Consider the following 12,197-nt stretch of genomic DNA (forward strand, 5'->3'; position numbering starts at 1 on the left):
TTTCTGGATTGAAAGGAGGTTTCTTCCCATTATCAATGATGACTATTGTTCTAAATATTGGGCTATATAAATAAAATTGAATTGATGACACACAAGCAGCCTTAACATCTGAAAGACTTAAAGCATACTGGAGGGTTTCTAAAACACTGTTTTCCTCTCAGATCTGCTTTATGGCCAAAAACAGGGATGTTATTGTTCTTAAAGCCATTGTGAATGCAAAATTATAGGAGAGAAATGTTGTAGTCCTTTGTGATTTATTTTCCTCCTCTGCTTTTCATCGAAACAGCACAAGTAAATGAATACTCTGTATTGACACTTAATTTAATTCCAGACAGCAGGGACAAATCATTTCTCACCATTTACCAGTTTAATTATTTCTGCATGAGCAGCACCAGCTCACATCAAACCAGGGAGCATGTAGGCTTTGTCAGAATGACCTAAAACCCCATTTGAAGATGTAAACACACAACTGCTGACACAGTTTATTTTTGTCATCTCTATAAATTGAAATTTGCGACAAGGAAGAACAAGGTATCTATATTTGATCCATACATTATTGTTATTTTAATCAACTGGAAGCCTTATTTATTAAACCCATATTAACTACCGTCATTGGTACTTTTTTTTTTTTGTTGAAGAAGAAAAATTGGTGCAAAAAAGCTTCTCTTGTTGAATCTGTGTATAGTGAGCGTGCGGAGGCACACAGATGTTTAGCTTTGAATCACTGAGGCCATTTTTCACTTTTTCTTGCTGATTCACCACAAACAGAGGGGTTGTTTGTCAACGGAGACAGCGGCATCCTGACCAGGGAGGAGAAGCACGATATCCCTTTGGGAAACAGAAAGCATTTAGGGAGAAGCTCAGTTCATTTCTAGGGGCACCATAACTGCAGAGTAGAAATACTGAGTATGTTTTACGTCATCCAAAAAGATGAAATTCCATCTTAACTTCATTAAAAGGTTGATCTCACACCCATTAGCTAACAGGATTATCTCAATCTGAAATGTAATTCTGGATGCATTTCGTGACCAAAAAAAAAGACAATCATATGATGAACAGCGGAGCATCACAATGGATCTGAAAAAAAAAGAAAGATTGAAGAAATATCTACAAAAGTTACCATTGTTTTGAACAATAAGGTATGGAACCAGTGCATCTGAGTTTTTTATTAAAAACTGATCATCTTTTAAGCTTTATTAAAAGCATTCCCAGTGGTCTTTTAGTTTGATAATACTGTTTTTTAGCCAAGCGCTTTTTTTTAAAGGTAGTTTTCAAGGACATAGTTTTTGCAGCACTAAATTCACCTCTGTGTTAGGGGACCGTTGGCATGGCACAACACCGCCACTCTTCCCTTCCCCGTGGCGAGGCAGGGAGCTTGTGGCCTGCCCAATGTATTTTTTCTATGACACAAATAAGCTCTTTTTCAAGTGATATTTTTTTTGTCTGCTCCTGATTCACAACAAGTTGAAAAAAGACATACTGGTACTCATTCCTTTTTTTATTCCGCTTTATCTCTTTCAGGGTCACGGGGCTGCCGGAGCCTATCCTGGCCACTTATGGGCAGGGCAGGGGGACACCCTGGGCAGGTCACTAGTCTTTCGCAGGGTAGAATGTCCACACTCACACTCTCACACGTTCACACACCGTTCACTCTCACACTCACTCACACTCACACGCACCCCTATGGACAATTTAGAGTTGCCAATTAACCTATGAAGCATGTTTTTGGACGGTGGGAGGAAGCTGGAGATCCTGGAGAGAACCCACGCAGGCAAACTCCACACAGAAAGGTCCCCCATTGATGTTCTGTTTCACGTCCCCCAGCCGGGACTTGAACCAGGGGCCTTCTTGCTGTGAGGCAAGAGTGCTAACCACTGCCCCACCAACCTGCACCTATACTTTTACTCAGAAATGCAAATTTGAGCTTAATTTCCTGTCCTCTGTGATAAAAAAAACCACAAGAACATGTTAAAAACACCAAAAACATGGTTCTTATCAGAGTTGGTATTTAACAGTAATAAATATGTACTACAGACTAGTTTTCTACACTGCATTTAGCTTATTTTATAAAGGATAAAAAAAGGCAGAACAACTTGCAATTTCTTCTCACCAGAGTCTTCACAAGTTGTTGTTAGAGGACACTTGTCCATTCCACAGATCTCCGTTTGTCAAAGTGTCCCTCTAAAGAGCCCACAGAGGGCCATTCCTTTCAAACACCTCTAATTAAAGAGCAGATGTCACCTTGAACTACAGTGTCGTTATTATATGAGCCAGAGTGTACAAGAAAAAATGGAAAACATAAAATGAGGCAAGTCTGAAAGAGACAAAAGATTAAAAAAAATGTGCAAGCATTACACAATGTTGAATGAAGACATAATTGATTCGCTGATTATGCCTACAGTCACAGAAAAGCTTTGAATTAATCAAATTTCTCAGAATAGACCCTGTAGTCGCATCCAGATGAACCATGATACTGTATTTAGTTTTTTTTCCCAATAAATAGTGCAAATTATTACACATATAAATGCAAAGGGAATAAAACACATAATTAAAAACACATTGTTGTGAAAGTTACTTACAGAGTGTAACTTGTGACAGATTACTAGTTTTTGATATTCAAAAGTAATCCCTTTTCTTAAAATATTACTTTCTCTGACTTGCAGTGCAGCACATGATGATTACCAAAATGAAGTTACTTTCACCTACAGAGGTAAAACGTAATTCAAAATGATAAGATGTAGTAAAAGGTACCGTCATTTACCCCCCACTATCTGTCATACACGGGTGTGTGCGAAATTTGTTCTCTGCATTTGTCCCACCCCCTGGAACTATTTGGTGGCTTAACCCCCCCAATCCAGCCCCTTATTGCTGAGTCTCAAGCAGGGTCCCATTTTTAAAGTCTTTGGTATGACTCGGCCTGGATCTGAACCCACATCCTTCCAGTTACAGGGCAGACACTTTAACCACAAGGTAGTTAGCATTACGATGAGGAGTGATATGGAAAGAATTAATAAAAATAATATTAATAAAAGAAATAATATTTTGTTTTTTGTATTAAAAAAAAGGAACAATACAAATATTTTGAGAACTAGCCCTCAAACTTTCAGTTTGGTACAGATTAAAATATAAAAGCTATCTACTTAATGAAAAAAACAAAATTCGGAGACAGATCATTATTAAAATAAAGATCTGTGAAGACTAACAGAAAATGTGGTACAGTAATTAAAGTTGCAAGAGCAAGCATTTAATAGATTTTTGAAGTATTTTAAAAACATCTCGTAATCTTGGTGCTTTGAACTATTACATTTTGGTCAGTTGTGGTAGGCAAAGTACTAAACATGTTACTTGTAAATTATTACTCAAAATGGTTTACAGTACTGCATTACTACAAAAAGGTGTGCAAAAACTTTTATGATGTTACGCCTAACATTATTAAACAGTAAGTTTAACACAACATTAAAGTATAGAATCAGGGTTTTGTGGCTGTATTTACCATCTTTTTTGTTTGATAAAATGGATAAATGCACCACCCATGCTTTGCCAGTCTAATTAGATAAGGGTTATCTGTGAAGCATCACTGTTCGGTGGGATCTGTTGTTGCTCATATGGGCTAACCCAGTAAACTGCTGCCTAATCACATTCAAGCCAGAGTTTATTTACTTTCTGGGGCACTGCTGTTCTGGCAATAGCCAAAGTAGATAGGTGAAAGGGGTCTTGTAAATGCGTGCACTACTGCCAATCTATCTACCCTGATGCAAATATGGTTTTCAGGGCCAGAGAGTGACCCTGACAGAATTATATGATGGAAAGGAGGCCCGGCTTAAATCAATTAGCTAAGAGGACAAATAGCATTTAAATCATAAGCTGCCCAGGCCCAGGGTAATAGGCCGAAAGGGAAGGCACACAACGAGAGAATAACACTCGTGACCATTGCAAACAGTGCTTCTAGTGCACACTTTCAATCACAGGATGACCAGCAATGGGAAAAATATTGAAAAAACTCTGTTCTCCTAACATTTTGCCTAAAATATAAATTCCTAATTGTACTGTTCAAATCTCATCAGAGGTTTTTTTTCTCTCTTGTAGATTGATCATTATTATTGCCTACTTAATTTTATTGGGGTTTATAAGCTCCACCGCAAGTAAGCAACACATTAGGGTTAAATTTGCACAATTTGCTGAGCTCAGCAGCCACCTTATGTGGAAAGCTGCCAGCTCTATTCACCCACTGGGAGGGAAGACCATGAACCGCTAAAGCTTACACTAAATGATTCATTGTCAGAGGAGTTCAGTTGTTACTGAAAAGCCCTTTTACTCTCACATTCTTCAATCTCGTTCAATCATGGCATTTCCCTGACATCTTAACTATACCATTTACTTCATGGTCCATGTCTTGACATAGGTGATTGACCTTGAATGTGACGGAAAAGCAGCACATTATGCTCTTTTGTGCTGAGGGATTGTGTGACTGTCTGAGGGGGGAAAAAAAGGAAGCCGAACTCATATTGAGAGAAACTGGGACATATGGTGAGTATGCTGAGAAGCTGTATGTGGCAGATAACATTTCACAGAAAAATTCTGATCACAGTGGAGACTTTAGGAAGGAGAGGGTCTCAAAGGGAGGAACACACCATCTGGAAAGCTGCAAGCTGTGACACATCCAATTTACCTCAACCTGTGGACCAGTTGGTAACCTCTCTGTAGAGCTCACCGGGGCAGAAGCATCCATCAGGTGCGGTCACATGCGGGTCAGATTTGGAAAGACAATTGTCAGATATATCAGGTTGGACTTTAAAGTCAAGTACAGTAGAAAGGTTTGTCCTCTGGGACGCAAAGCCAAGAATGAATCCCATAATTCATACCCTCCGTCGTGTAATCATTGCAATGGGGCTGAAGCATATCATAACAGGACAATTTCCCTCTGTAATCCTTTTATCTTCCTGTCAAATATATGAATGAGTTAATATTAGACAATCTTAACAAACATGAATCACCTCAAAATTGTATTAGGTGTCTCACATGTTTAATTAATACCTGAGGGTATGAAAGACAATTTTGTTTCCATGTATCGCTTGCATGTTGTGAATACTGATTCTTCCCGCATACTCTCATTCCTTAGAATGTTTTTGACTCACTAATCCAACAATAGGAAGTGCATTAACTATTTATTTAAAAGTAAGGTCACCACTTTCAAAAAATGTAAAGTCATTGCCAAATGTTTTGGTCTCAAACCAGGAGACTAGTTTTTATAATTTTATTGTAAAACATGTATCATTTTTTTCCTTGGTAATGTAATTTAGATTAGTACAAGTCAAATATACCATCCATCCATTTTCCTAACCCATACCCATTTTTTGAGACTTATTGAAAAGTAGAGCCCCAAAAATGATTGCAGAAATGTACTTAACGAAGTGTGAACATGAGAGTTTTGAACGAAGAGACCGGAAATGCAGATTCACAGGTGTTTAGAGTACATTGAAAGACATGGCCCTGCGACAGACTGGCAACCTGTCCAGGGTAAAGCCTGCCTTTGGTCAACAGTAGCTGGGTTGGCTCCAGCAGCTCTGTGAAAGGGACTTAGCAGGTTCAGAAGATGAATGAAAAACAAAAACACATTAAGCTGTTTCTGCAGATCTCTCTTCCCAACGTTAAGACAGTTTTTCTTTTGTGACTCAACAAGATATTTAATTGTTAGATTAACATCAGATGTGTCTGCTACTGCTATTACTATTGTACTACTCCGCCATTTTTTCCAGCAGGTGCGTTTGTCATCAGCAAGATCAAGGACAAGAAGTGCTCTGTTAGTAGAAAAAATATCATCATCAGCTAAATTAACAAACATAGAAAACACAGATCGAGGCAGCTGGATCACACAGAAAAAACAAGACAGAGTTAGCACATGTTAGCAAAATTGATCTTAGCTATGTCTTTTATTTACACCATCTTAAAGAGTCGCCAAACCCCACACTCAAAAACCTCAGTCAAGTCAGCAATACTGATGGCCAAATAGCACAAAACCTCAACTATCACATGACATGCCTCCAGGTCTTTGGGGAATTCTTGATTTAACGCTGCAAAGTTAGCACCAACAAACATATTTAACCCAAAGACTCTGAGAAAACACCCAAACAGCCCTGAGAGACCATGCATGGCTGTCAACATCCGACATCAAAGACAAACACCAGGACGACCACGTCTTAACAAGATTTTACTAGACCCCAATTCATCAAGGTTGTGTCCAAATTCCTTCACTACTCACTACTAAGTGCACTCTAAAGAGCATTTGACATTTTGTCTGAGTCTACAATTCTAAAATACAGTGCCCGAGAATTTTCTCAGAAACCTGCGAAAAACCAACACACATCGATGCTCACTATTGGTAAATAAAAACCACAATGCATTGCATTTGAACGATTTGTTATTTGAAAAACATTTCTTTCAATGTATTTTTTAAATAAATAAGCCATCAGTTTGATCTTATTTACAAGACATAAAAGTCAACAAACAATATTTACACAAAATGGAAGTATGTTGATGTTGATGACGAAGGAGGGTCTAAGGGCAGGGATTACTAGTTTAGTTTAGTCAGTTTAGTTAACGTTTAGTATTTTCCTATTGAGTTCTCCTTTTTATTGTCTGTTCACTTTACAATTACCAGTACAAAGCCCATTGAGATGACTGTTGTTGTGAATTTGGGCTGTACAAATAAAAATTAATTGAATTGAATGTTTACTGAATAATCTAGCTTCCACTGTATGTTTTGTAGTGACAAACAACTTTCCAGTTTTGTATATTTTAGTGCCATGTTAACAAACCGCTTTCTCTTACTTACTCTTGCTTATCTACTTTCAGCTAATTGATGGATGTTGAGATATCTGTGAGGGAAAGGTAGCTTTACATCCCATTTGTTTCACTTACATTGGAGAAACTACAATCCTTGCTGCCTGCAGGCTAGTTGATTATCCCTTGCTGAAGTTGTTAGCAGCCGGTCCAGACAGACATACTGCAGTCAGTCTCTTCACCATCTGAACCCAGCATCCCATGATGGGATGTCTCTGATGATGAGGGGGGCTCTGTGGTCTCTGGAATGACACAGAGCCTTAATCGTCTAAATTCATCTCCTGTGAGAGTTGGCTTGATGGTAACCCAGACACCCAATTGAATCACAAAAACCTAATTCATGACAAATGTACAGGCATCGTTAAGCCACCTTTTCCATTGAAAAGACCTTTTTGTTCAATTCCTATTGAGCCGAAATGAAATACTTTAGTTACTCTGTCTGACATTTCATTAAACACTAGTTTCATTTTTGTTCTTGTCCCATCTTTTTCTACTTTTCAATTCCATAAAGGTCAGGCCCAGGCAGGTCATTTTCACATACAGCTCTGTTAGTATTGACCCAATCTGTTCAGTCCTGACCCAATGAGAAGGCCCAAGAGGGAGATTGAACTTTGAAAGAACATGAGACCAGAGATCCAGTGTCAGTCCAAATCAGTCCTAATTATTTCCAGACAGGACCAGTGTCTTGTGTTCTTCCTGTTTGTTTCAAATGAGTTCATTGATTTTTTTGTTTTGTTGTATTCAATAAAAGATCTGTCAATCTTTTATTAATCTTTTTAAGGTTGTTTTGCTGATGTTTTACCAACAACAGACAGATGTGTGTGTGTGTGCGTGTGTATGTGTCTGTCATAAAAATTGTTATTTATTTTTTATTATGTATTATACAATCTTTCATATATATGCTATGTATAATATGTCTCTCTCTATACATGTACATTTATAGATTTTTTCATTGTAATATATATATATATATATATATATATATATATATATATATATATATATATATATATATATATTTATATAAAGATCCTATGGGACTTCCAGATCCAGACCCAGACTGATAGGATGGTAATGGTGAACCAACCAGACATTGTACTGGTGGATAAAGAACAGAGGAAAGCCACTGTGGTGGATGTGGCAGTGCCAAGCGATGGGAACATCAGGAAGAAGGAACATGAGAAACTGGAGAAATACCAGGGACTCAGAGAAGAACTGGAGAAAGGATGGAAAGTGAAAGTGGTGCCTGTGGTAATTGGAGCACTCGGGCAGTAACTGCCTATATATATATATATATAAATATATACATCTCTCTCTCTCTATATATGTGTGTGTGTATATATATATATATATATATATATATATATATATATATATATATATATAATTTATGTATTTATAGATACATATATCTATAAAGAGAGAGATATACATCTCTATATATATATATAATTATACATATACATCTATATATGATTACGTATATATATATAATCAAATTTGTTAATATTTTGTTATATATGGTACAATTGTTGAAATAGTAAAGTATACATGTATGCATATACTATGTATATGTAAATGTATTTATACATTATATGATTTATATGTGTATTTATAATGTTTGTGTTTATCAAATATTATTCTTTCAATTAAACTAGAAAATGTAGGGTTATAGAATTAAACTTACACGCAGACTATAATTATTACCAGAGAAAAACACTTTTTTACCTTAGAAACAGAATATATACAAGTAAAGTGAACAAAAAAGAGAAAAAGAAAATTGCAACTGTTAGCCATAGAGTTAGGAAAAAAATGATACTAACATGAAAAACAGCCATGATATGAGAATAGTGTCTTTTAGTTTGTTTTGTTTTTAGTTGGTCAGTTATTTTTGTGGTTCTTGTCATTTTCTGTTTTCAGGTTTTGTTTTTTTCTCCATGTCAGTCACACCAGGTGCCAGTTGGTAATTAAACACAGCTGTCTATATTCAAGGTAATTTATCCACACACTGTATTTAAGTGTCTAGTTTTCAGGCTCTCCTGTTTTAACTTAAGATTTTGAGGTACTGTCATCAAGCCTGAAAAAACAAGAGCAAATCAAGCAAAAGTAATAAGTTTAAAGAAGGGGGAAAATAAATCAGTAAAAGGAAGAACATAAAGAAAGGAAACTGGAATTGATACATTTATTAGGTTCTGAATGGTAATAAATCATAACGGGGTATAAATACCAAAAGGTATTTTCCCTTTTAATATAGATATTTATTGATAACCTGAAGTAACATAAAAATCTGTCAGCTTGTACTACTAAATAAGAACATTTTTTAAACACTTGTTCTTGATAATATTAGTGGCAAGATTTGTTCATTAGATGATCCGCTCTGTCAGCAGAATTTAAAATTTGTGCGGTTAGTGTTTCCTTATGTCTGATTATTTAATTAGTCAGTCAGACCTCCATTCTTCTACACAAAAGATTGGCATCATTTTTTTTTTCCACTTTTTATTCAACAAGTTTGAGGTCAGGATAGATTTTGTTTCACCCTGATATTTTGTAGCAGTCACTGTTATTCTGACATAACATGAATGTTTAGCTAAACACATCCTGGTTCTCTCTGTCAATTCATTTGTTCTGTCCTCCTCATGCAACCTTCTGTTTTGACCAAGAGCACAAACAGGAAAAGTCTTATTTTTCTGAGATAAGACTTTTCCTGTTTGTGATCTCTCAGATCCACTTTTCTAAGCATATTAAGATCCCATCTAAAGCTGAATGAACTGATTCTAGTCGACTGTGATTGCAGTGATGCATGTCGGTTTGCAGTGATCATGCAAATCCCTTCACAAAAACAAGATAATGTTAGTATTGAGCCTTTTAAAAACTAGTAAAAGATGCACTCTGTAAACACAAACTTTCACTTTACTGTGGGTTATGAACATTGAACTCTTTCGCGCCACAGAAGAGCTTTTTATAAGAATGTGATTTCATTTAACAACTAGAAAATAAAAAGAATGTGAGTGCAGCCAAGTAAGGACGACAGAAAATTATCAAAAAAACAATACCATATCTACCTCCTCAGTACCTAAAGCTCCAGCCTTTGGTTGCTCTTCTGTTCATTTGATTTCTGTATCCAGGTTACTGGTCTTTGTGCTGTTTGAGTCCAAGGGTCAAAAAGGAGATAAGAGGAATTTTTGTCATCAATTTCTAATTTCACCACTCCCACTACATGAGGGAGCCAAATGAAGATTTCTACATTTAAGATCACATTTTTTTAACAAAGAATGAGTAATATGCAAACTTTACCATACAAAGGATCAACAAAACTAAATGAATTTGAGGCATAATTACCAAGTTTAACTAAAACAATTGAACAGACCACCTGACAAAAGCAAGAAGACCAAAGTGTGTTGTGAGGAATTCATGAAAAGAAATCTAAAAGTTTTACAACGGCAAAATAATCTTAGTTTGAGACAATATATCTTTGTGAAAAAAATGTTATTTCTTAAAACAATTCCAATTGGCAGATTTTTTTTGCTCAATTGGACATATACAGTTTAAATCTTAGGCATTTTTGACTTGTTTATAAAGCCTGTTTTTGGAGTAAATTAAACACAGATATTACTGTGTGGAATGCCAGAATGGTTACCTCAAGCTACCATTACAAGAACTTTTAACACTTGATTTCCAGAGATAGTATTCTCCATCGCAGTAAAGTAATTTTAAGAAGATCGTGGTATTATCTAACAATATTTATAGAACTACACATTTTTAGATGTGTATATTTATGATTTAAAAAAGACAACACATTAAATATGTAAACATTTTCAATTCCTGTCATAAAATTTAAACTGCTTTAGTACAATCAATTTTTCATTGGCATTTTCTTTTGTTATACATCTTTAGAACCAAATGTTTACCCCACAGAAAGAGAAATAATGTATCCTTTTAGATTTGTCTTGCGTGTAATAAGTGCTTTCACAGCCTGAAATATTTTCTGCATCTCTGATTAAGTCTCTGTCAAAGTGCTGAACATTGAGAGTCGGAATGGCCAATGAACTTACAGGCACACCATGAACCATCAAAGAGGTCCCATTGCTTTAAACGAAGAGATAGTAAGTAATGATTTACTGAAAATATGCACATACAGCATGGGGCCTCATTCCAAAATTTAAATTGAATCTCTCCTGCAAGCGACATTTATTTATTAGTTTTTGTAAGGCTGTTCTTCAAAGGGGTAGTGCTCTTTTAAAAATTGGGTGGTCCTTGATAGTTTGTAAACCTTTTTGAGGTTATTTGCCTGATTGAATAAATCATTAAACTTTTTATGAACATTTTCAAGTGCTAAAAGTTAATCATCTGAACCCAATTATACTTCAAGTGTTTTTTTAAAATCTATATTTCCAAAAATAAAACAGGCGCGTCAGTTCTGAAGTTGTTTAAAGGAAAACATTTGGAGGCTTTCCTTTATTGAGGTTATTATAATGTGTGAATGCATATCTCATTTTTCTTATGGGAAGATTTATTTTACTCTTCCCTTGTTTATAGAAGCTTATGATATACATACAAGAAAGAAAAAAGAGAACTTAACAACCCAATCTGATAGGAATTGTTTTGGTGTTTTTAACATGTTGTGGCAATGGGAAGGGGGCGGAGTTGCCACAACAACAGTGGCAACTGCTGCCTACAAATCAGAGCAAATTTCTACTAAACTCCTGCTGCTCTGCAGAAACTATGACCTATTCAGTTCAATTCAATTTTTTTTGTATAGCCAAAATTCACAACAACAGTCGTCTTGATGGGCTTCGTATCGGTACTATCAAAAAAGTAAAACATAAAATCAAAAAGGATCATGAATACATAGAATTCAATACGAAAATACTAAATTGAACTGACAAACTGACTAAACTAAACTGCCATCCCTGCCCTTAGACCATTCTTCGCGGTAAGGATTGAGTAGATCCTTAAAGTATTCCATCCACCAGCCGACAATATCTCCAGTCGAAGTCAACAGCTCCCCACCTGCACTGAAAATGGTGCCTGTAAAGAACTGCTTTCCCCTCCTGAAGCGCCAGATGGTTTGTCAGAATCTCTTCGAGGCCAACCGATTGTCCTTCTCCATGGCCTCACCGAACTCCTCCCAGGACTGAGTTTTTCCCTCTGCAACAGTCCGTGCCGCAGCCCGCTTAGACTGCCGATACCCGTCAGCTGCCTTTGGAATCCCACAAGCCAGCCAGGCCTGGTAGGACTCTTTCTTCAGCTTGACGGCATCCCTTACTTCCGATGTCCTGTACCGGCTTCGGGGGTTACCGCCGCGACAGGCACCAGAGACCTTGCAGCCACAGCTCCGAGCAGCAGCAGAGACAATG

General features: G+C 36.5%; 1 long non-coding RNA gene across 1 annotated transcript; it reads right to left on the bottom strand.

Moving 5' to 3' along the window:
- Nucleotides 1–296: 296 nt before the first annotated feature.
- Nucleotides 297–9,996, bottom strand: LOC110013673 (uncharacterized). Its single transcript, XR_002872986.2, has 3 exons — nt 9,903–9,996; nt 4,670–7,082; nt 297–828 (listed from the first exon to the last, which is right to left on the bottom strand). It is a non-coding gene; the product is annotated as an uncharacterized LOC110013673 (long non-coding RNA).
- Nucleotides 9,997–12,197: the final 2,201 nt, after the last annotated feature.

This window comes from Oryzias latipes, chromosome 3, assembly GCF_053564925.1.
Source record: "Oryzias latipes strain Hd-rR chromosome 3, Olatipes_Hd-rR_3.1".
Classification (NCBI taxonomy): domain Eukaryota; kingdom Metazoa; phylum Chordata; class Actinopteri; order Beloniformes; family Adrianichthyidae; genus Oryzias; species Oryzias latipes.